We start from the raw sequence: 23,041 nt of genomic DNA, 5'->3' as shown, positions 1-23,041 counted from the left end.
CAAGAGAACTGAAATTGGTAGAGAAGTTCACCTTGCAGCATGATAACGACCCGAAGCACACAACCAAAGCCACACTGGAGTGGCTAAAAAACAAAAAGATAAATAAATAAACTTTGAGTCGCCCACTCAGAGCCCCGACCCCAATCCAATCAAAAATCTGTGGCACGACTTCATGAATGCTGTCCATCAACACTCCCCAGGCAGCTTGACTGAGATTGAACAGTTTTGTGCAGAAGAATGGGCAAATATTATCCAATCAAGGTGTGCAAAGTTGGTAGAGACCAATCCCAACAGAGTCACAGCTGTAATTGCTGTCAAAGGTGTTCCACCAAGTATTAAGTCAGTGGGGTGGACACTTCTCCAACCAAGATATTCTAGTTTTGTATTTTTAATCAATTTTCTGAAGTTTTTTTTAGAATTCGTTTTTCATTTGGAAGTTGTGTTACGGTGGGTAAATATAGGGGGAAAAGTCTGATTTAACGTCATTTCATTCCAGGCAAGAAGACAACCAAAGGTGAAAATTTTGAAAGTGGGTGTAGACTTTCTGTCAGCACTGCAAATACCCAACACCAAGGACGCTTGAAGAAGAAGGCCGGATGGAGTCAATCAGGACAGGTGCAGATTCTAAGGTAGAAATAGAAAACACCATCACCTTCTCTCGGGATGAAAAAACCTCATGTCAGAACACCTGCCCACACAAACGCACCACAAGTTATCGAGTGCAATCCACCGACACATGTGCAAAAACATCAATATCCCAGTCTCAGAGAACTCTTGCAAGCACGAACCAAATGTGATACCAGGATCTGAAAAAGGAACCTGGAAGTTGAAGAGCTCTGACATTGCACCAGTGATAATAATCGGAGCAACGGGAGTGATTCTGCGACAATATTAAAACTGGAAAAATTATCCAAAGCAATTTATGAGAAGAGAAAAGAGCAGAATAAGGATCAGGATGGGATTGAAATCCTGAAAAAGGAATAACAAAACATCAAAAAGAAATGCCTTGAGGGATCGCCTTTGTCACGATTACATCATCACTTCACGGCAGAATTGTTGATCCAAATTCAGATGGAGATTTCCATTTGATGTTTTATGATCTTGTTGACTTTATAATCACGTTTTGCATTGAAATTCGGGAATTTCACTGCATTCCAATTGGGAGTGAATATAATATGGGTCTTCGGGATTTTGTGAACAACCTTTGGCACCATGGGCAAAAAATTCCAAAATGTCTGCCCAAACTTCACGATCCCCCTATCCCAAGGGAACGACTTTTAAAAGGATCAATCCACAACAGTGTATCACTGCACCCCTGAGCTGGGCGTGCAGACCAGTTGTGGTCGGAGAAGATGTAGTAGTAGTTGTAGTCGTCGTGGGAATAGTGTTCAGGATTTTCCATGGGATTCCCAATTTTTGGTGTTTGTACTTCTCAGCTTGATTTGATTGTTTGTTCTTTCATTTTTCTTTCCCAGCACGATGAGATGTTACGCATCTCATGTACTTCTCTGTCATAACGTTTTTAATGTAATTTTATGAATAATTTTACACATTGACGTCATAATAAGTCATTAAATTTGGCACCTTTGCTTTACATTGCACTTCTTGATGCCAAAGAAACCAAATCCATCACAATCATTGAAATCTCCCACGATGACGCTGAATCTGTTCGTCTGTTACTCTCACACCGGTGGTCTCTTTATCTTCTCCAAGTTCCTTTCTGGTCCTGCACCCCTCTGCTTTGCTCTGCACCCCCATTCCGAAATTTTGCTGCAAAGGGCTTTCTCGGTCTTCCAGTAACTTCCTTCTGTTGAAACTCACAAAATTCAGGTTCTTTGTTCACATCCACTCATTTCTTTCTCCTTTCTCCAGCCTGTGGAACCAACTTCTTCAGACTCTTCAACCTGACTCTTCCGTATTCAATATGGCTGTTCACAAACACTCCCCCTCCCCCCAATCCATTCTCATGATATTTTCCCTCTCTCCAAGCCTTCCTTTCCTCCCCAAGCCCTCTCCGAAATAAAATTCCTCCACAAACCGACCTCTTCCTTTCCAGATTAATGTGCCAGATTCGACCACATTGCCTTATTCCTCACCATCCTTTTCTTATGCTATTCCAGTTTTCCTTTCCTCCTCTTGCTGTGTTTGAGCTTGCATTCAGCTTGTTCACCTCTTTGTCCACCCACCTCCCTCTGAGCTCATTCTTCCCCATGCCCATTCTTTATCCAAGTGACCCTCCATTGTTCCTCTATGCTGTTGTAGTTGTGTCCTGCCTGCACCCCCCCCCTCCCCGATGTTCTTTTTATTCTGTTGTGTTCGGGTCTTTTCTGTGTTCAAGGTCTCCCACAAGTGTCTCAAAAAAAGAAAGAATTCAATGATTGGAAAAGTTGTTGTTGGTTTTGGGGAATTTTTGGGGTCTTCTGTGTACAATATGCAATATTCCTGAATCCAACGGGTGATCTTGTTCCAAGTGTGTGTCAAAGAAATTCTCAATTCCTCCTGTACATTTGAGTCAATTGAAACAGGAAAAACAAATACGAACATCGATATGGAGAATCGGGGCAACACAAACAACACACTCTTTCCCCGACTCAACAGTTCATAGAAACTTTGAATTCTGATGTAGTTTTCAGTGAGACGAGGTCTGTTTACCCTCCAAACATGCTGAATCCATCAGCTTAATTTTTAAGGGATGAGGAATATTTATGAACGAAAGGTTGATCGGAGTTTTCAGAGGAGGTGAGATCATCCAACAATGTTTTGATCGTCCTCGAGACAGAATGGCGTCAAGACTGCAGCCCTTTTGGTGCTGGGATGGATCACACATGGCTCCTTTTGAACCCGGGTCCCCCGGGGGCAGAAATGGATTTTGAACCTGGGACCCGTGGGGGGAGAAAGTGGTTTTGAACCCGGGGGGAGAAAGGGGTTTTGAACCCAGGTCCCCTGGGGGGAGAAAGGGGTTTTGAACCCGGGTCCCCTGGGGGGAGAAAGGGGTTTTGAACCCCGGGGGAGAAAGGGATTTGGAACCCGGGATCCCTGGGTGGAAAAGGGGGCTTGGAACCCGGGACCCCCGGGGGAAAAATGGGTTTGGAACGATTCTCACCCCCCCGCCCCCCGCCCCCCCGATAAGCATCTGCTCTTTTTCTCTTTTCTGGCATTTTGATTGATTTTGCTTTAAAATTTATTCTTTATTTACTTCAGAAAATAGTTATTTTAATTTATTAATTTTATTACTAATAAATCATTTGTCGATTTCCAACCTGTCAGGTCAGGTCAGTTATGGGAGCATGTGCCAGAACAGCGCGTCGCTGCGTCCACTTTCCGCCGGTACTCCAGGGGCCTCTGTCTGGCCATCCCCCAGGCAGATGCCAGGCCCATCCCCATCTCCTTGAACCTGTCCGTGTTTGTCCTTTCCTTCCATTGGTTTGGATTTGTCAAAGAGATCAAGAGATAACATTGATGTTTTGCCGAGGGCACGCTCCCTGCTCAGGTAACCACGTGACCTCCAGTTAAATGGAATAATTGGACGGTGGACACTGGAACTCGTGGTTAACTGGGTGGAGTTCGTGGTTTAAAAACAACCCACCAAACCACAACGTCAATTGTGAGTGATGGCCCCAGGAATGACTCTACCGAGGACACCCGGGGATTAATCCCCCTGAGTGACAACCTGGTGTCTCGGTACCCGTGGCCACAACAATACATACCCACATACCTACATACCCACATACTCATATACACACATACATGCATACCCACATACCCATATACACACATACCCACATACCTACATACACACATACCCATATACACACATACCCACATACCTACATACCCACATACCCATATACACACATAGCTACATACACATACCTACATACACACATACCCATATACACATACCTATATACACACATACACACATACCTACATACACACAAACCCACATACACATATACACACATACCTGCATACCCACATACCCATATATAACTCCGTTATGGAGTGAAGATTGTCCATAAATACAAAAACAGAAAATAAAGAACGTTGATTCGTATCGAGGGAATAATCATCGACGAACTCGGACTCGATTTCCACTTTCACAACACAATCTGAAACACAAACAATCCGTTAAAACGAAACGTTCAATCTTTGTATTTATTTTAAATCATGGACACGTGATGTGGCGGGAACCAATCAGACACCGCGATCTTCCTGTTCGCTTTTTCCCCAAACAGCTCGCGCTCTTCACTCGGTTACCACAGCGTACCGTCCTTCACCTGACACGACGTGCGGTCCACCATGACCCGAGATCTGAGAGCGAACACCCCGGGATCCACGAGCGGCTCCGATGGAGGATACGTGGTCGGTCCGGGAGGTTCTCCGGAAGACCGCGGGTCCATGGACGGATAACCCGAGGACAAGGGGTCCAGACCTGGTACGTGACGTTCACTCCGTACCGAGAACTTGTGTTTCCCGTGCTGATCCGTGCTGTGTACTAACACAGGAACTCATTGATTTAGTGAATGTCACGATGTCTGGAGCGGAGCCGGAATTGAATTGTGAATGGAAATCCCATCCATGACATGTTACCCTCCCTCTTGTACATGTATCACATCATTTTATACCTCATCACTTCATTCATCATTCGATTACTCTTTAATCTCGTTTACAACAAATCAGATGAAGATTTACTTGTGATGAGCCTCTGCACCGGCACACAATGGCCTGTTATTGAGGACTGCAGTGGCATCTTTACCGTCCTCGAGGAATCACTGGATGAGAAGACAAGAGACTTACCTTTGTTTTCAGAGGAAGGTATGCTCAATGATGCAACACCTTCCCTGTGCATCACCAGGTTTGGAGTTTATAGCTCGTCCTGTAACAACCTTATTTGAGGCCAAATTATGTTCAATATTATATTTAAAGATGTGAAGGGTGAACTAAGTAAAGTGACCACTAAACCAGTCGGCTGTTTGTAAAGCAGAGTTGGTGAGAGTTTACCAGGAAACTAATTAATTCTGCTCGATGGATGGAAGTCACTTATTTAAGGTCAAAGTTTGACCCAAAAATGATTTTTCACGAAATTTTGACCTGAAGCTGTGACCTCGACCTTTGATCTGCTGTTAGAACTGTTATGAAACCATTGTCACGGGATAGGTGTGTTTGTACCGACTCTAAAGGGATACCCAGTGTTGGTTTAATGGGCTGATGGGCTTGGTTTACTTGGGTCCTGAGTTTAAATCCCACTTGGTGTTGAATTAATACCAGCTGGGGTTGACTCAGTTTGTCATCCTTCTGAGATTGGCAAAGTGATACCAGCTTGCTGGGATGATTGAGCCGTTTGAGTATCCTGTGTCAGAGTGGTCACCTGTCCAGGATTGTGTCCAATAACCCAGGTAACTGCTGCAGCAGCACTGATGCTCTCTCTGTACAGAGTGTGGTCTTCATGGATGGATCATAAAGGACACGTTTAACAACATTACCCTTCACGAAGGGTCAGGGACGTGAACTCTCATGAGCACCTGACTAATTAAATAATTTATAGTTAATCATAACCTCTTTTAATTGAGGAAAGTGTGAAAATGTAAAATATGAAGGTTTATTCATGTTTGTTTACTTGTTTACCAGCAAATACTACCTGTCGCTTCACTGATGGGAATATTCAAGGAAAGAGGGAGAGGAGGGAGGGGACGAGGGAAAGGAGGGCGGAGACGAGGGAAATGAGGGATGGGAAGGATAGAGGAGAGGATGGAGGTGAGCGGGGAAGAGGGAGAGAGGAGGGAGAAGAAAGATAGAGGAGGAAGAGGGGTCGGAAAGAGAGGGATCGGGTGAGGAGAGACAGAGGGAGAGGGAGAAGGTAGAGAGCAAAGAGAGGCGGGAAAGTGTGGAGGAGGGGGGTTCTTGGCAGATGTGACGCTGAGTTTAACACCCATCTGGGAGACAACACACACATTTCTGAATCACTCTGCCTGTGAAACACCAGGATGACAGTTTATAGCTGGGTCGGGATTCAAACCCATGCGAGACAGCTGAGAGCGAGCATGCGTACCTCTCGGCTATCCTGCCGTGATCTGTTAATTCATTGCTGTTGAGGGAGTGGGAGGCGGCACAAGGTGATGCCGTCGTTTGATTAAATCCGTCAGCGAAGCAACGGGTACTTCTACTTCCATGCACGTGAAGTGAAAGGTGGAGTTAAGCAGTTTGTTCACTTTGTCTGTCCGTCAGTCTGTCGACAAACATCAGTTTATGTTCGAGGAACAACTCCATTTCAGTTGAAAGTTATATTTTGAACATTAATCGGAAAACAAACCTGTAGTTTATCAATACTTTGGCGATGAATCCGTCTTGATCACACATGCACGGAGTGGAGGAAGATAATCGTTTTAATCTGTCTGCAAAATTGAAACAAGTTTGAAAATCATTCCAAACAGGAAACTTACTGTTTTAAGGATGTTATAAAGGACACAAACAACAGTGTTCCGTCTCCACCTCGAGGCCCCGAAGCGAGTGTACCAGTTACCCACCCGGAGGATGTCACGGCAGAATGAAAATAAAGACACCAATGTGCCCTTTGTGGTGTTTTCATGGTGAAACCTGCAATGCCTTCAGCAAGTATTCATACCTCTCGACTTTTTCACATTTTGTTCTGTTTCAGCCTGACTTCAAAATTGATTAAATTTAAATGTTTTGTCACTGATCAACACAAAATACCCCCTAATGACAAAGGGAAAATGTTTATTTTGAAATTTTTACAAATTAATGAAATCTGAAAAGCTTACAACGGGAAATTGTTCTGTTGGAACGTAAATCTTCGCCGCAGTCAAAGGTCTTTTGCACTCTGAAGCAGGTTCTCCTCAAGGAGGAGGAGATTGGGACCGTACGCTGTGCAGAATGTTGGTGCTGCTTAAGCAGTCTCCTTGGTTCTTGGGCACAATCCTGTACTCCGCTACTCCGACACAGTGTACCAGCATGCTGGCACTCACTTTGCCGACCTCGGAGGGATGACAGGCCGAGTTAACCCCACCTGGAATTAATTCAACAGCTGAGTGGGATTTGAACTCAGGACTCTCGGATCCAAAGCCCGGCACCCCAACCATTAAGCCAACATCAGGCAGCCAACTCCTCAAGGACATGCTTGTATTTGGCTCCATTCATTGTTCCCTCTATCCTTGCAAGTCTTCCAGTCCCTGGGCTGAAAAGCATCCCCATCGCATGATGCCGCCGCCACCATGCTTCACGGTAGGGATGGTTTTGGATGGGTGAGGAGCTGTGCTCAGTTACTGCCAGTTGCAGTGCTTTGCATTCAGACCAAAGAATTCCATTTTCGTCTCATCAGACCACAGAATGTTTTGCCTCTTGCTCTCAAAGTCTTTCACGTGACTTTTTACAAACTCAAGACGTGCTGTCATGTGCCTTTTTCTCAGGAGTGGCTTCCGTCTACCATTCTCCCATAAAGCCGACATTTTTGAAGTGCTGCAGAGACTTTTGTCCTTCCGACAGGTTCTCCCATCTCAGTAAAATAACTCTGTAGTTCTGTCAGAATGGTCGTTGGGTTCTTCTTTACCTCCCTGACAAAGGTCCTTCTTGCCTGGTTGCTCAGTTTGTTCGGACGGCCAACTCCAAGAAGAGTCTGTGTAGTTCATAATCTTTCCATTTCCTGATGACGGAGCTCACTGTGCTCTTGGGACCTTTCAACACTTGAAATTGATTTCATCCCCTTCCCCAGATCTACGCCTCCTCACAATTTTATCTCGGAGTTATACGGACAGTTCCTTGGACTTCATGGAAGAGTTTCTGCTCTGACCTCCACTGTCAACTGTGGGACCTTATCAAGAAAGGTGTGTTTCTTTTTCGAAATCATGTCCAATCATTTGAATTGACCACAGGTGGACTCCAATCAAGTTTGTTTTTTGTACACATTGTCGAGGCTCGAATGAGAGTGAACACACAACGCACAACAAGGGGGTCAGGAGAGGGAAAGACAAAACAATGGGGAACAGAGACATTAGGAGATCTCTGGTAGGGTTCGGGATGGGGCGGGGAACACGGGGTATACAAGATGGACACTACAGAGAGTTTCAGGAACGAAAGCAGGGAATTTGAAGGAGGTGGGTTCGGGGTGGACTAACGGGGGAAGAAAAGATCGTGGTTTTGGATGGGAGAAGATAAGAGGTGGTGGTGGACAGCTGTTTTGAAATCTGGAGGGAAGTTTGGGATTGAAGAGAGTGCGGGAGTTTGTTCCAAAGGCGGGGAAAAAAAGAGGAATGAAAGAGTAAAGGTGAGCAGTGATTCTTGGTTTGGGCAGTTTTTCCAGAAAGGGGTTGTTGGCGGTCCTTGAGCGCCTTACGGAAATATGGGGTGGGGGTGGAGGGGTGCAAGTCGGAGATCAAGCGGGGTGGCGAGACCGGAGAGGCGACAGTAAAAGACTGAAAGACCACTGACCTGCCTGCGGTGATTGAGTGAGAGGCCCAAATACCCAGCCTCACCGCGGGAGATGCCAATGATCCTAAATGCCTTGGTTTCCACAGCGTGAAGCCGAGAAATGTGAGAGGTGGGAGCATTAGCCCAGAGAGGAGAGCAGTACTCCATCAGGCTCCAGACGATAGCTTTGCATGTGGTCAGGAGCTCAGGTGGGCCGAGGAAGGACTTTGCACGATGGAGGATGCCCAGTCGGCGACTGGCTTTGGAGGCCAGTTTGGAAGTGTGGGTTTCCCTGTAAAAATTATGGCAGATTGTGAGACCCAGAAGCTTGAGTGAAAGGACTTCTTGTAGATGATTGTTAAGAAAGTAGATTTGGGGGGGGGGGGGTGTTCCAGACGGTCCTTTCAGAGAGATATAGTGAGAGTGTGAGATTTGTCAGGATTGAAAGACGTGTTCCACGTGTTGGAGCAGTTTTTAATTTTTATCCAGATCCTCAGAGAGCGAAGAAGCTGCTGCTTGCCAGTCTAATGGATGACACATGGAACGGCAGAGGGTGGAGTCATCAGCAAAGAGATAAAGAAGATTTTACAGAGAGTCGGAGAGATCATTGATGAAAATCAGAAAAAGAACAGGGCCCAGAACGCTACCTTGAGGAACTCCAGCCTGGACAGGAAGAGCGGATGAGAGAACTCCATTTGGAGGCACATGTGGACTGCAACAGGAGAGGAAGTAGAGCGAGATGTCTGGCTGTCATTAGAGAACCACAGAACATTGACAAGCATGTGGTCAGATGAACCGATTGGAGCGAAGGAAGAAGAACAGATATTTTCAGGGAAATTGGTCGAAATCAGAAGAGATGGAGGCCCATTGGTTGAGATCCCGGTTGGGAAGTTGACCGATTGAGTCAGTCCCAATGAGTCGCAGAAGTCTTTTTCTGAAGTATCCTGGAAGGTGACGGAGGTACCCACACCCAACCAAATGGCATGATGGCAGTTGAAGTCACCACATATGAGGAAGAGAGAGTTGGGATGAGAGAATAGAAGTTGGTCCATGTTTTTGGAGAGTGAGGTGTAAATGGAGTCATCACTGTTTGGTGGACGGAACAACACACATATATACGTGAGGTGGGAGTGGAGGGGAAACTGTAGTCAGAAGTATTCCTTGGGGTGTGGGGGAGTGAGGTCAGTGCATGGAGAGTGAGGAATAGAGTCTTTGATGAAGAGAGCAACTCCTCCACCAGGACGAGGCTCAGGTCTGTCATACCGGAGGAGGGATTAACCAGGGAGAGATACGACGAAGAAAGTTGTGGAGACATCTCAAGGATGATCAAAGGAAATTGGATGTTCTGAGCTTAATTTGTAATGCCATAGCAAATTTGTAATGTCTCAGAGGGAGGTTGAATTGGGGTTTTCCAAGCGATGAAGGACACCGCGTGACTGGAAGCATGTGAGGAGAGAGTGGAGGACCGGGCAGGCTGCCTTTTCGATAAGACCGGCAAGGATATGCCTGCTTTGAAGTCATCTCCAAGACATTAGCAGGGCAGTAGATTCGACGAGTAGACCGACCAGTGGATGACAGCAACCAACATACAGCGGGGTGAAGTTGGTTATTTGTAGTCAGGGAATGTGGTTGCTGAAGTATCCCACTTTCAGTATACCGTGGACTCCAGATTCCTCCTTCACTGTTTGAGTAAATATTAAAATTAATTTTATCACATGAAATTCAGAAAATGTGCCTTTCTTGCACCACATTAAATTGAGCAGTTCAGGGGACAGCCTTTCTCTCCTTTTCCTCCTCCGTTTCGTCTCCTCCATTATTCCTCTCTCCTATCTCTTGACCCAAACTGTCAGTATTTCATATCCTCCTCACTGTCGGTGCCTCTTGCCCTTATTGTTGTCAAGGCCAATGCAGCTGCTATCAGTGTCTCTTGCCCTTATTGTTGTCAAGGCCAATGCAGCTGCTATCAGTGTCTCTTCACTCGTTTTTTTGCCATTGCTGAGTCTGCTTTGGGTATATCTATATCCATGATTGTTGATGAGGTTACTCAGTGGGTCCAGAGCAAGACAAAACAAGAGGCGAGAAAGACTGTCTCCCTGGAAGATCCCATGCCATATCTTCCCATCTGGTATTTCGATATTTCTTTCTGAGTGCTGCACTATCTTGACTCGTTTTGTTGACATTGCTGAGCCAACTTTGGCAGTGTTGGCGGTGTTTCCTCGTGTTGTGGTCATTGCTCTGGCCATTTCAGCCTTGGTTGCTGTTATTATGACCCAACCATACTTTCAACAGCTAAAACAATTGTTTAATCAAAGTACAAAACAATTCTTCAAACAAAGTCGAAAACTATTCTTTAATCAAAGTGCAAAACAATTCTTTTATCAAAGTACAAAACCATTCTTTAATCAAAGTACAAAACCATTCCTTCATCAAGGTACAAAACAATAATCTATCTATCATTCCAGCAATGTGTGTGTGTGTGTGTGTGTGTGTGTGTGTGTGTGTGTGTGTGTGTGTGTGTGTGTATCTGTATGCGACCGTCGTTTCTCGACGACCGCCGGTCCGATCTGATTGAAACTTGCCAGGAATATTGCGAGGCCGCGCGGATGTGCCTTTTCAAGGTTTGATATTAATCGGACGAGCGGTTCCCAAGTTACGGCCATTTATCTGTCAACCAATGACAGGACACGGTGCGATGACGTCACGAATGACGTCACAATTAATGGGTTTTTTGCACGATTGACGTCAGAATTCTTCTTCTTCTTCGTTTGGTATGACGTCACAATCGACGCTGGGGACCTGAGTATGTGCCTTTTCAAGGTTTGATATTAATTGGACAAGCGGTTCACAAGTTACGGCCATTTATCTGTCAACCAATGACAAGACACGGTGCTATGACGTCACGAATGACGTCACAATTAACGTTTATTCATTTCTTATTTTTGCACGATTGACGTCACAATTCTTCTTCTTCGTTTGGTATGACGTTACAATTGATGCTGGGGACAATTGACGCTTGGAAGAACGTACCTTTTCAAGGTTTGATATCGTTCTTCATCCGTTTCAGCTGTTTCCCAAGGTTTGAAAGCTGTTTTTTCCCACGGTTTGAATTAATTGTTCAAATTATTAATTAATCCCAAGGTTTGAGGGGGCGAGAGAGAAGGGACGAGAGAGCGGGGGCGTTACAATTCAAGAGAGGAGGGAGCGAGAGAGGAGGGCGCGACAGGGGGTGTGAGAGGGGGAGGTGAGAGTGGAGGCGAGAGAGAGGAGCGAGGGAGGAGAGAAGAGGGACGAGACCAGGGGGGAGAAAGGGGCGGGGGAGAGAGGGGGGGCATCACAATTCTTCTTCTTCTTCGTTTGATTTGACGTCACAATTCAATCTGGGGACCTGAGTATGTTTCCCAGTTGTTCCCCAAGTTATGGCCATTTATGATACGGTTGGTCCGATGTGATTGAAATAATGCCCAAATCCAGTCGTCGTTTACGAGAGCGAAGGAACGAAGCTGCACATACTGGCACGCACCTACGGGCACGCATATACGGGCCCGCACCTAAGGGCCCGCACCTACGGGCCCGCACTAGTTTAATCAAAGTGCAAAACAATTCTTTAATTCAAGTACAAAACAATTCTTCAATCAAAGTACAAAACAATTCTTTAATTAAAGTACAAAACCATTCTTTAATTAAAGTGCAAAACAATCCTTCACCTCAGTACAAATAACTTTCACCCACAGCACAATTAAATGTTATACTGACCCGAAACCCTCTGGTGAAATCACACAATTCATATGTCCGCAACAACAGGAATGAATAATTCATGTAATATGTTTGGGTGATGTGAGAGACTGGGTAAAAAACGGCGGGAAAACCCGGAATTAATTTATTGATACAACTTTAAACGTTAAACCTTTATTTAAATTAAACTAGTGCATGCCCGTACGTGCGTGCCCGTACGTGTGTGGCCACATGTGCGTGGCCGTACATACAAAAAAAAAACTTTCAAACCGCGTGCCACAAACAACAAACACACAGGCCGTTCCTTCGCTCTCCTGTGCTCGTACGTGCGTGGCCGTAAGTGCGTGGCCGTACATGCAAAAAAACAACAAAACTTTCAAACCGTATACCACAAACAACAACCTCACAGGCCGTTCCTTCACTCTCGTGTGCCCATACGTGCATGGCCATAGTGCAAAAAAAAAACTTTCAAACAAACACACAGGCCGTTCCTTCGCTCTCGTAAACGACGACTGGATTGGGGCATTGTGTTTATCTATAAATGCGAAGAAGAAATCGAGAAATTATTAGAATACAGTAAGTCATCACTATCCGTAAGTAGTGCGTGCCCGTACGGAATGTTCACGTGCATTCCACGAATTATCGTTTGCATTGAAGTAACAACTGCTGTGATACTTACACACACAGAGTTAATTAAAATCCACATTAAAATCAAGTTTACCTCCCTGTCTTTGCTCGCCATGACATTCGCTGCTATTGACCATTGCCACTCCTACGCCACGGTGAGGCGACAGGGTAGGATTTGTGGGAGACCTGAAAGTACAGTGTCATTAGGTATTCCATGTTCGAATTGTTTTAGTTTTAAAATAGTTTAAAAAAAAATAGTTTGCAAAGCATACCACCAAAATGAGATGTATTTCGTTGGTAAGCATGTTGAGTGGAGCTGAATTCCTTAACACTTCCAAAGGCCACACTGTTTTGACACTTTTGAAACAAAAAAAAGTTGTGCACTTTTTTTGATAAATTATTTTCGGAACAATTTTTCTTCAATAAATAAATAATAATAAAAATTGTCAACATGTACACACCTTTATCTCGTTAGCACCTCTTCATAAACAACATTGCTGAGGAAACGGCGCTTCTTTGTTTCATCGTCCAGGGCAAGAATACGGAGGCTGCTGGATCTGCCAACGTTTTGATAAATTATTTTCGGAACAATTTTTCTTCAACAAATTAATAATAATAAAAATTGTCTACATGTACACACCTTTATCTCGTTAGCACCTCTTCATAAACAACATTGCTGAGGAAACAGCGCTTCTTCTTTGTTTCCTCGTCCAGGGCAAGAATGCGGAGGCTGCTGGATCTGCCAACGTTTTGATAAATTATTTTCGGAACAATTTTTCTTCAATAAACGAATAAATAAAATTGTCTACATGTACACACCTTTATCTCGTCAGTACCTCTTCATAAACAACATTGCTGAGGAAACGGCGCTTCTTCATTGTTTCCTCGTCCAGGGCAAGAAGGCGGAGGCTGCTGGATTGAGCAACTCTACTGGCCAACACGTTGAAACTAACTGACCATGGCTGAAGAAGTCTCTTGTGCAGAAGACCCCAATACAGTGTAGCGACTGTCTTTGGGATTTATTCACAGTCATGGCAAAGCATGGTCGTACCGGAAACTGCCGACGCCGCAGAGTGAACGGCAACATGTTGTCAGATGGACTCAAGGTTATGCGTGGAATGAGCAATGTGCGTCCAGAATTGACACCATCACAGATTTTGCAACCAATAGATTTGGAAGGATCTGATGGATGATGCACCTTGAGCCATTGCAGTGACCTCTCTGCTGGTCGAAGTTTCGAAGCAGCATGATCACCATACCCACCTTGAGAGTGATCCGATGTGGAGGCATACCAGATGGACAGAGGGTGTTCAGGAACTCAGGCGGATACAAATGATCACCCTCAGATGCCGCTGTATCAACGCTATAGCAAACATGTTCCTCCCCTGGAAATATGGTTGTCATGTAGTCATTTACCTGAACGACTTCGGAATTGGTCGGACATAGTATAACACGCTCGCATCGCCACTTGGGGTTGGTAATGTTGTTGTGCAAGCCCTCGTCCACCCAAGTGACAATATCCTGAAGTTTTTCACCTGGATACGCAATATTTGCAGCCTCTTCCATAACAGAATCTACCTCCTGGTCATTGTCAACGATGCCATACGCAATGCAGGCTGCCAGATTGGTCTCCATGACCCTACCACCAACACGACGGAGATCCTGAAAGCATGTGGGGCCAGGCACGCGGTACAGTAGTTTGCGGAGATAGTACAACTCGGCATTATGTGAGTGGACGGAAATATTGGGGAGTCGCCCAACCGTATCAGCCTTACGGTTATCCTGGAAACTCAGCCTTCTCTTCCGCAATTGACACCTTTTCCTAAAGTCGGTGAAGTGTTGGAACACATCTGGATATAGAACATGACGCATGTGTGGATGGAGATTCATGGCTTTGAAAAAGGCGGTGAGCGTTGTTGCAGGGGGTCCTGTCTCCGCCACATTCTGTACGGCACCTTTGTCATTGAACGTGATCACCTCCTCATCCTGTGGATGGAGTGCCAGCATCTCGACTGGTGGGTACTTGCTTTGAATGGGAAAATTGTTTATGCGCCAGTATTCCTCAGATGCGGTGATGTAACGCCCTAGTTCGTATCGTGTCACTTCATCATGTCGTAATGCCTCTCGCATCCTCTCATGTGGCTCTAGTCTGACCAGGCACTGGTCCGGGCCCTTTTCAAGGTATTTGTACAGGTACTTCACACTGGTGACAGCACATACCATCTCAAGGTTGATGTGAGCATCGTTCCTGAGGACAATATATGGATTGAAAGGCACAACCCATGCATTGTTAACTAATACATCAGTACCGCCTCGTATTGTCTTCATGATGGGATCACCAGGTGCTGCTTCTGCCCATCTTCTGTACAGGGGATAGGAGTCATCAGAGAAGCTTGTCGTTTCTCGTAGGGCTTTGGGATAGTCTTTTGTGCACTTTCGGTCTGCCATGCAAGGGCTCGAGATGTTCCATTCCCCACATGGGCCGTGAATCATGTGTGATATCACGATACGGTGTTGTTCCGGATTTGTGCGTTTGTCAGGAATCTCAGCAGAGACCACGCAATTGACATCTGCTGGTGTTCTGGGCTTGTCGCGAGGTACCACGGTCAGGAGCATGTGTATATGGGGAAGGTGACGCTTTTGCGTTTCCTTCACCATCACATAAGCATCCACATGCCCCAAGATGTCATTCTTGAGGAGGTCTGCTTTGAGTGCTTCCATCTTCATATGAAACACCTGGGCAATGATATCAGGTCTCACATTGGCTGACTGATCCTCAAAAATCGATTGTTTAATTTCTGGCCACTTTGGGTTGCAGGTGAATGTTAGGAAAAAGTCAGGTTTTCCCTTGACTCGGACCAAAGCCATTGCATCCTGAAACTCTTTGGCATACCAACGTGGTGACCCATAAATTGACGGTGGCAGAATGGTGAGGCATCCAGGTAGCACATCAGCGTCACTGTTCAACGCATCAACGATGATCTTATACTTTTCTGCCTTAATTGACTTCTGGTTGCAGCGAATCCAATTGAGACAGTGTACTCAATTTTTGCCATCATGTCGCATACGTACTGCTGTCAACTTTCCACCACGAAGCAGTCGATTGAAGTGATGAGTAGGATCACGTACTTGGAGATGGTAGCGCTAGAAAGATGTTGGCGTTATCCCTGCCAACTCAGTGTGGTACCCCTGGGAGCCGCAGGGAAGCAGAAGTATGTAGGATAGAGGATCATACGCTGGATGCATGGTGTCTATTGTCTGTAAACCTCCTCCTCTGAGGTGAACACCGACTGCCAGCCTTCCAAACTGCTCTGTTGTCATTGCCCCTGGAGCAATGACAGCCACATCGCTGTCTGGTGAGGGAAGGTTGACGGTACCATGATGAAGGTCTCGGCGCCGGGTGCGACCTGTTCGCACAATTTTCAGTTCATTGGCACTCTCATTATGAACCACATACTCAATGGCTGATTTGAATTGCTGGACGAATGGGTTGCACTCATGCATGTCCTGTTGTGTTCTTCGCAAAAACTGCTAATTCAGGCTACTGTTCGAAGTGTGGGCACGACGATACTCCAGCTCATGGGCTGGATCGTGAAAGTAGATCTGAGCAAAGCGTGGGGTACAACCCAGATCGGCAAGAGGAGTACCAATGTAATGGTAAACCTTACCTTGTATGTGCACTCCAGGATTGAAGCCAGACATACCTATCTCTCGGACACCGATACTTGCCATTGCCAGCGCGTTGTTGTATTGTTTCGCGTGCTTCACAAAGCCCTGGTTAAGGAAAAGGTTTTTAACAGCATCTGGAGGTTGTGATGGAGTTGAACCAGGTTTTGGATTCGTCGGATCATGCTTAAGGTCGACCTTGCCGTGGTTGCAGCAAAATCCTCTTCTCTCCCCGTTCCACACAAAAGCATCACAATGTGAGCATTTAGTGCAATAAAAAATGAGGTCCTGCTCAACGCGTGCCTGTACTCAACATGAAGTTCCTCTCGGAAGAAGTCGGTATCATCGTATCGAGCAAGGTTGCGATTCTCACGGTAAGTCTGCTCTAGTCTCGCACGGTGTACGTCCTAATGGCGCAGGGCATCCCTTACTTGCCGGTCTTCTCGCTGGTGAGGAATTTTTTCTGCACGACGCCTTGCCTCGCGTCCAGTGTTGTCTGCCAAGCGAGCAGCTCGTTCTTCATCCGTTTCAGCTGCACGACACCTTGTGACGTGCGTAGCGTCGCGTGTCAAGCGAGCAGCTCGTTCTTCATCCGTTTCAGCAGCACGGCGCCTTGCCTCACATTGAGTGTTGTCTGCCAAGCGAGCAGTTCGTTCTTCATCTGTTTCAGCTGCATGACGCCTTGTCACGCGCGTTGCGTCGCGTGTCAACCGAGGAGCTCGTGCTTCGTTACATTCAATTTCGCGTGCACGACGTGCAGCTTCGTTCCTTGGCTGTCGTAAACGACGACTGGATTGGGACATTGTGCTTCAGAGAATCGAGAAAGAAATCGAGAAAGAAAGAATACAGTAAGTCGACAAATCGAGAAAAAATTGAAAAAGAATACAGTAATCGTCACTGACTGGATTGGGACATTGTGTTTAAGAAAATCGAGAAAGAAATCGAGAAAGAAAGAATACAGTAAGTCGATAAATCGAGAAAAAAATCTAGAAAGAATACAGTAATCGTCACTATCCAGAAGTCCGGAAGTTCGGTCCTCACTGTCCGGAAGTTTGCATATCGCAGTTACGATTATTCACAATTTAGTTTTAATGGCCAATTATTCAATTAGTGCCAACGTATTTTGCCTTTTCGCAATGTCATCGCAAGGAAAAACACAAAGAGAAGAGAAGAGAAAAAAAGAAAAAAACGTACGTACAAAAAACAAACAAATAAATAAATAAATAAACACAAACCAAAAAAACAAAAACCTTTAAAACAACGACACAGGCCGTTCCTTCGCTCTCGTAAACGACGACTGGATCGGGGCATTGTGTTTATCTATAAATGCGTATAAGAAATCGAGAAATTATTAGAATACAGTGTCATCACGATCCGGAAGTCCGTACGTTGTAGCCCGTAATGGGGAACGCGGCTGAGGATCTCTTCCCCAACGGCCACGCCTACGCAGCAATGTGTCCTGTGATTAGTTGGTAAATGAATGGCCATAACTTGGGAAGTTCTTGTCTGATTAATATCAAACCTTGAAAAGGCACATACTCAGGTCCCCAGAAATATACCTGGCAAGTTTCAATTAGATTGGACCAGTGGTTAGATTAGATTAGATAAACAGCGGTCACACACACACACACACACACACACACACACACACACACACACACACACACACACACACACACACACACACACACACACACACACACACACACACACACACACACACACACACACACACACACAGTGCTGGAATTACAGATAGATGATATACTTGAACACTGCAAAACACAAATCTCCTTCAAAATATTTCCAAGAACCGAGCTGTATATCGATATACATCATGAGAAGGAGTGGCATGTGGGAAACACAGCAGAATGGTGAAGAAGATTCTGCCAATATTATCTGGTTCTGTCAGTGAACTTCCGGATTTTTTGTTGTTGCTTCAAGGTCAATTTTTTGTTGTCTGTTGTTGTTGATTGCCTTGTACAAATGTGTGTCCGGCACACTTATCTCGTCCAAATTCCATCTGAATGTCCGCAGAGAACCGTTTTACAAGTCATATCTGTTCTGTTAATTTTTTGTCATTCGGAGCGAAGAGCTTTAAGTCATCCAGACGTGAGTGAATAATTACATTTTTGACGTTCATAACCCATTCCAAAAAACAATGTGATATATTAGGGTGTATGGATGACATGGGTATATGGGCCATGATAGTAGTGGCCATAATAGTGGAGTATTCAGTTAATAATTGTAATTTTGTTCAGAATGAACGTGCAAGGTGAGACTATGTGCTCTCCGAGTCCTGTCCAAGTTGTAAAAGTGATTTATTGATGTTTTTGCTCCATTCTTTAATTTGCAGAGAAAAAATTTGAAACATCTTCACGTGTCAACTGTTCCTCATCTTTGGACAAAGAAGTTTCTTTCGATCATAATCTGACAGAGACTTTTTCTCAGGATGTTGACAAATTTAGGGGTGTGTTTACAAACAAAAACAACAACTGTGACAGGTGGATCAATGTCTTGCAACAGGAGAGCCAAACAAGTGAGAAGCCAAACAAGTTTTCTGTAACCAACAGACATCATCTCCTCATCGTGTTTAAAAGGATTTGTAAAAATATGCACAGGTGAGTCGTCACACAGGTGCACTGTCTGTCATAAGGGATTTGCTTCTTCTTCATATCTATTGACACATCAAAGGTTGCACACCGGTGAGAAACCCTACAAGTGTTCTGTGTGCGACAAGGCCTTTGCTCGTCCATCAACTGTATCGGCACATCAAAGAATACACACCGGAGAGAAACCTTGCAATTGTTCTGTGTGTAAAAAGCGTTTACTGATCCATCAACTGTACCGAGACATCAATAATACACACCGGAGAGAAACCCTACAAGTGTTCTGTGTGTGACAAGACCTTTGCTCGTCCATCATCTGCATTGATACATCAAAGAATACACACCGGAGAGAAACCCAACAAGTGTTCTGTGTGTCACAAATGGTTTAATCATTCATCAAACTTGTTATAACATGAAATGAGACACCTGAGAGAAACTCTATAATTGTGCTGTGTCCAACAAGGCCTTTACTTTTTCATCATCTGTATCTCGACATCAATCCGATTTGTTGGTGACCCAAAAAATCCACTTGGGGATTGATTTTGTATATTTACACGCATTTTATCATCCATGAATGTGGAACACTATCAAAAGCTTCCTTATAGTCAGTCCATTCAGGTGGTGGACAATTTGGTTCTTCGCATTTTGAAATTATCAAGTACGGCATTGTTCAATCGTGGGTGGTGGCCCTTTTTTCTACGTCTCAACCTACTTGTTGACTTTGGTGATGGAACAACATTTCTGTCATGATTGCTGTTGGAAGTTTGTATGTTGTTCGCAGACATGTTATTGCCCGCTATTTGTGAGGAAGTTGGGTTTCTTCAGATTTTTAGATGAGAAATGTGTTTCCTTCTACGAACTACTCATGCACTTTCTTTTCCGCTTTGATTGTTATTTGAATGTCCTGGTGTTGTGATTGTGGAGAGCATCAAGTTTCAGCCAGAAGTTTGGAATTCCATCTGTACCTGGATTTTAAAGTTTGGTGGCATTTTTTAAAGTTGTTTTTACTTCTTTATTTCTTCATCAATAATTATCACTGGGGACATTTCCTCAACCTTCATGGTGCTTCTTCTTTTCCAAGTCCACGATCCACCCTCCTTCCTTGTTATGTTCCTTTCGATCTCCAAGAATTCCTTTCCAGAATGTTTCCCCATCTTTTCTTTTTCAGGGGGAGTTGACACATTCTGCTTTTGTTTCCCTAATTCGTGGAAGAATCTCTTCGGGTTACTCTCAAACATCATGTGGTTTTGTTTTCTCCTGTTGTTTGCCTCCTCATGCGGTGGTGTTTTTATTTATTTATTTTTATCTTTCCAGCGATCATTTCCAGATTGAGTTTGTTTTCACCACCCAAGCACTCGAGGTCTTTGTCTCCAATTTTTTTGTTTGCTTTTTACATTTTGAATTCTCTTTTTTTAGTTTTGTGTTTCTCTTTCCTTCCCCGAACTGTTGTATTTGTCCAATGTGTTCGGTGTGTCTGTGTGCGTTTGTGTCTTTCTGTCTATGTGTGCACGTCTTCATATTCTCACTTTAAAAATTTTTTTGTTTCCACTTGTCCGATTGATGCAAAATTTTAAACATAGGAGGAACTCCCGATGGAGAATGTTTTTTATTGTTAGGATTGTCGTCATATGTCACGTGGTATGGCAACCATATTGAATTGGAGGGAAAATCTGAATATCATTTTCTCTGAAATCAATCAACAAAAATAATTGAAACTTTGCATGTGTTATCAACTCCTCATGGGGTATTTCGGGTGATAATGATGACGTCATCTGTGAAGTCTTCTTCCAGCCATGATTGGTTGAATTGAAATCCTCTGAAAAATCTGAAACTTCATTGATCTGATCTATGACCAGACGTGAGTAAATAATGAAATTTTTGACCATGATAGTAGTGGCCATAATCGTGGGGTTTTCAGTTAATAATGGTAATTTTGTTCAGAATGAACGTGCAAGGTGAGACTATGTACTCCACGAGTGCTGTTCCAGTTGTAAAAGTGATTTATTGATGTTTTTGCTCAATTCTTAATTTGCAGAGAAAAAATTTGAAACTTCTTCAAGTGTCAACTGTTCCTCGTCATTGGACAGAGAAGTTTCTTTTGATCATCACCTGGCAGATACTTTGTGTCAGGATGGTGACAAGTTTCGGGGTGTGTCTACAAACAACAACAACAACAACAACAACAACAACAACTGCGACAGGTGTATCAATGTCTTGCAACAGCAGAGCCAAATAAGTGAGAAGCCAAACTAGTTTTCTGTCACCAACAAAGACTTCACCTCCTCATCGTGTTTAAAAGGATGTGTAAAAAATATGCACAGGTGAGACGTCACACATGTGCACTGTCTCTCATAAGGGATTTGCTTCTTCTTCATATCTGTTGACACATCAAAGGTTTCACACCGGTGAGAAACCCGACAAGTGTTCACAATGCAGGAAGGCCTTTTGTTCTTCATCAAGTTTATATCGTCATCAAAAAATACATTTGGTGGAGAAACCCCACAAGTGTTCTGTTTGCAACAAAGCGTTTAATCAGTCATCAAACTTATATAAACATGAAATAAGACACCTGAGAGAAACTCTGTAATTGTTCTGTGTGCAACAAGGCCTTTACTTGTTCATCATATGTCTCTCGACATGAAACAATACATCAAAGGAAACAATTTCCAGGAACAGCTGCGAGCAGAAGATGCCACACATGGGATGGAAATAACAGCAAATCCAGCGCCATCGATTGCAAAGAAGAGAAATGAAAAATACAAAAAGATACATCAACAAATATACACCGACAATTGGGAGAACGACAAAAGAGCAGGAAGGTTATAACAAGGACAAATGTGTCCACGAGCAGCGTCCAAAAGGTTTTGTCGGCTAAAAACAACAAATTTTTTTTTTTTTAAATTAAAAAAAAAACAACAGCTTCTGATATTTCGTCACGTGCCTTGATTAAACCAATAGCGAAACGCGTCATAATGTATTTACGTATTTACGATATATCGTGTATTTACGAAATAAATAATGTATTTGCGAAATTACAATACGACAAATGGAATAATCGATATATTAATACTGAAGGACCAATTTTGTGCTCCTCCTCGCGGTCGCGTCATGTTTTTCTCGGAACTGTGACCTGGACTGAAAGAAACTTCGTACCTGTAAGAGTGCATCGCACATCGTGGCAATAGTCATCCCTCAACTCTGAAGCAGAATAAACACTTTTCGTTGAGACGGGGACGAGGAGTGAAGAGGCGGGGGCGGGGGGGGTGAAGAGACGGGGGGTGGGCAAGAGAAGCAAAATTTTGGGCAGGGGTAAGCAAATTGAAAGCGGGAGACGGGGGGGGATGGGGCGGGAGATGAGTGGACGGGGGCTGGGGTGAATTAGGCGGGGTTGAGTGTGAGGGGGTGGAAAGAGGGGGCGGGGAATCAAGAGACGGGGCGGGGAGTGAAGAGGCGGGGCCGAGGTAATTAAATTTTTGGGCAGGGGTAAGCAAATTGAACGTGGGGGGGGGGGGAATGGGGCAGGGCGGGGGATGAGTAGGCGAGGGCAAGCACACCCTGTCCAGTCCATGTCCCTCGAGTGTGGGTGAGCTGGTGAGGGTGGTTGAATGAACGGAATCCGTCTGTGACGATGTTTCGGCTCGTCTTTAAACAGTAACGTGACCTTTTCGAAACTTTAAAGCAAATGTCCGAATATATTTAAAAGTTCATGATAGACGCTCTCAAAAGGCTCCGTCTATGTGAGGATGTGTCCATGTGCTCAGTATTTAAGGAGATCTCGAGCTTGTATATACAAGAGCCGAGTCCGAGAGATGAAGGTTTTGTCTTCACAAGAAGAAAAAGAAGAGCAAGAAGAAGAAGAACAATGCCGAGCTCTCTATGAGCAGCGTTCGCTACGCGAGACGCTGCTAAAAAGATCTGGAAAGAGTTGGTGAGAGACAAAGAAGGCACTTTGCAGGAGCTTGGAAGATGTCATGTTAACTGGG

General features: G+C 44.5%; 1 long non-coding RNA gene across 1 annotated transcript in view; it reads left to right on the top strand.

Moving 5' to 3' along the window:
• Positions 1-3,988: 3,988 nt before the first annotated feature.
• LOC147006642 (uncharacterized) overlaps positions 3,989-23,041 on the top strand; it is a 22,814-nt gene continuing 3,761 nt past the window's right edge. Inside the window, exons 1-2 of the long non-coding RNA XR_015054696.1 lie at positions 3,989-4,438; positions 4,684-4,818. This is a non-coding gene — a long non-coding RNA (uncharacterized LOC147006642). The remainder of the gene's footprint in view (positions 4,439-4,683; positions 4,819-23,041) is intronic.

This window comes from Eptatretus burgeri, unplaced genomic scaffold (assembly GCF_056783735.1).
Source record: "Eptatretus burgeri isolate ZD-2024b unplaced genomic scaffold, Ebu_testis_v1 Ebu_testis_scaffold_3158, whole genome shotgun sequence".
In the NCBI taxonomy this organism is placed as follows: Eukaryota; Metazoa; Chordata; class Myxini; order Myxiniformes; family Myxinidae; genus Eptatretus; species Eptatretus burgeri.
The sequence above is the reverse complement of the archived record's forward strand: the minus strand, read 5'-3'. Positions and strand labels throughout refer to the sequence as shown.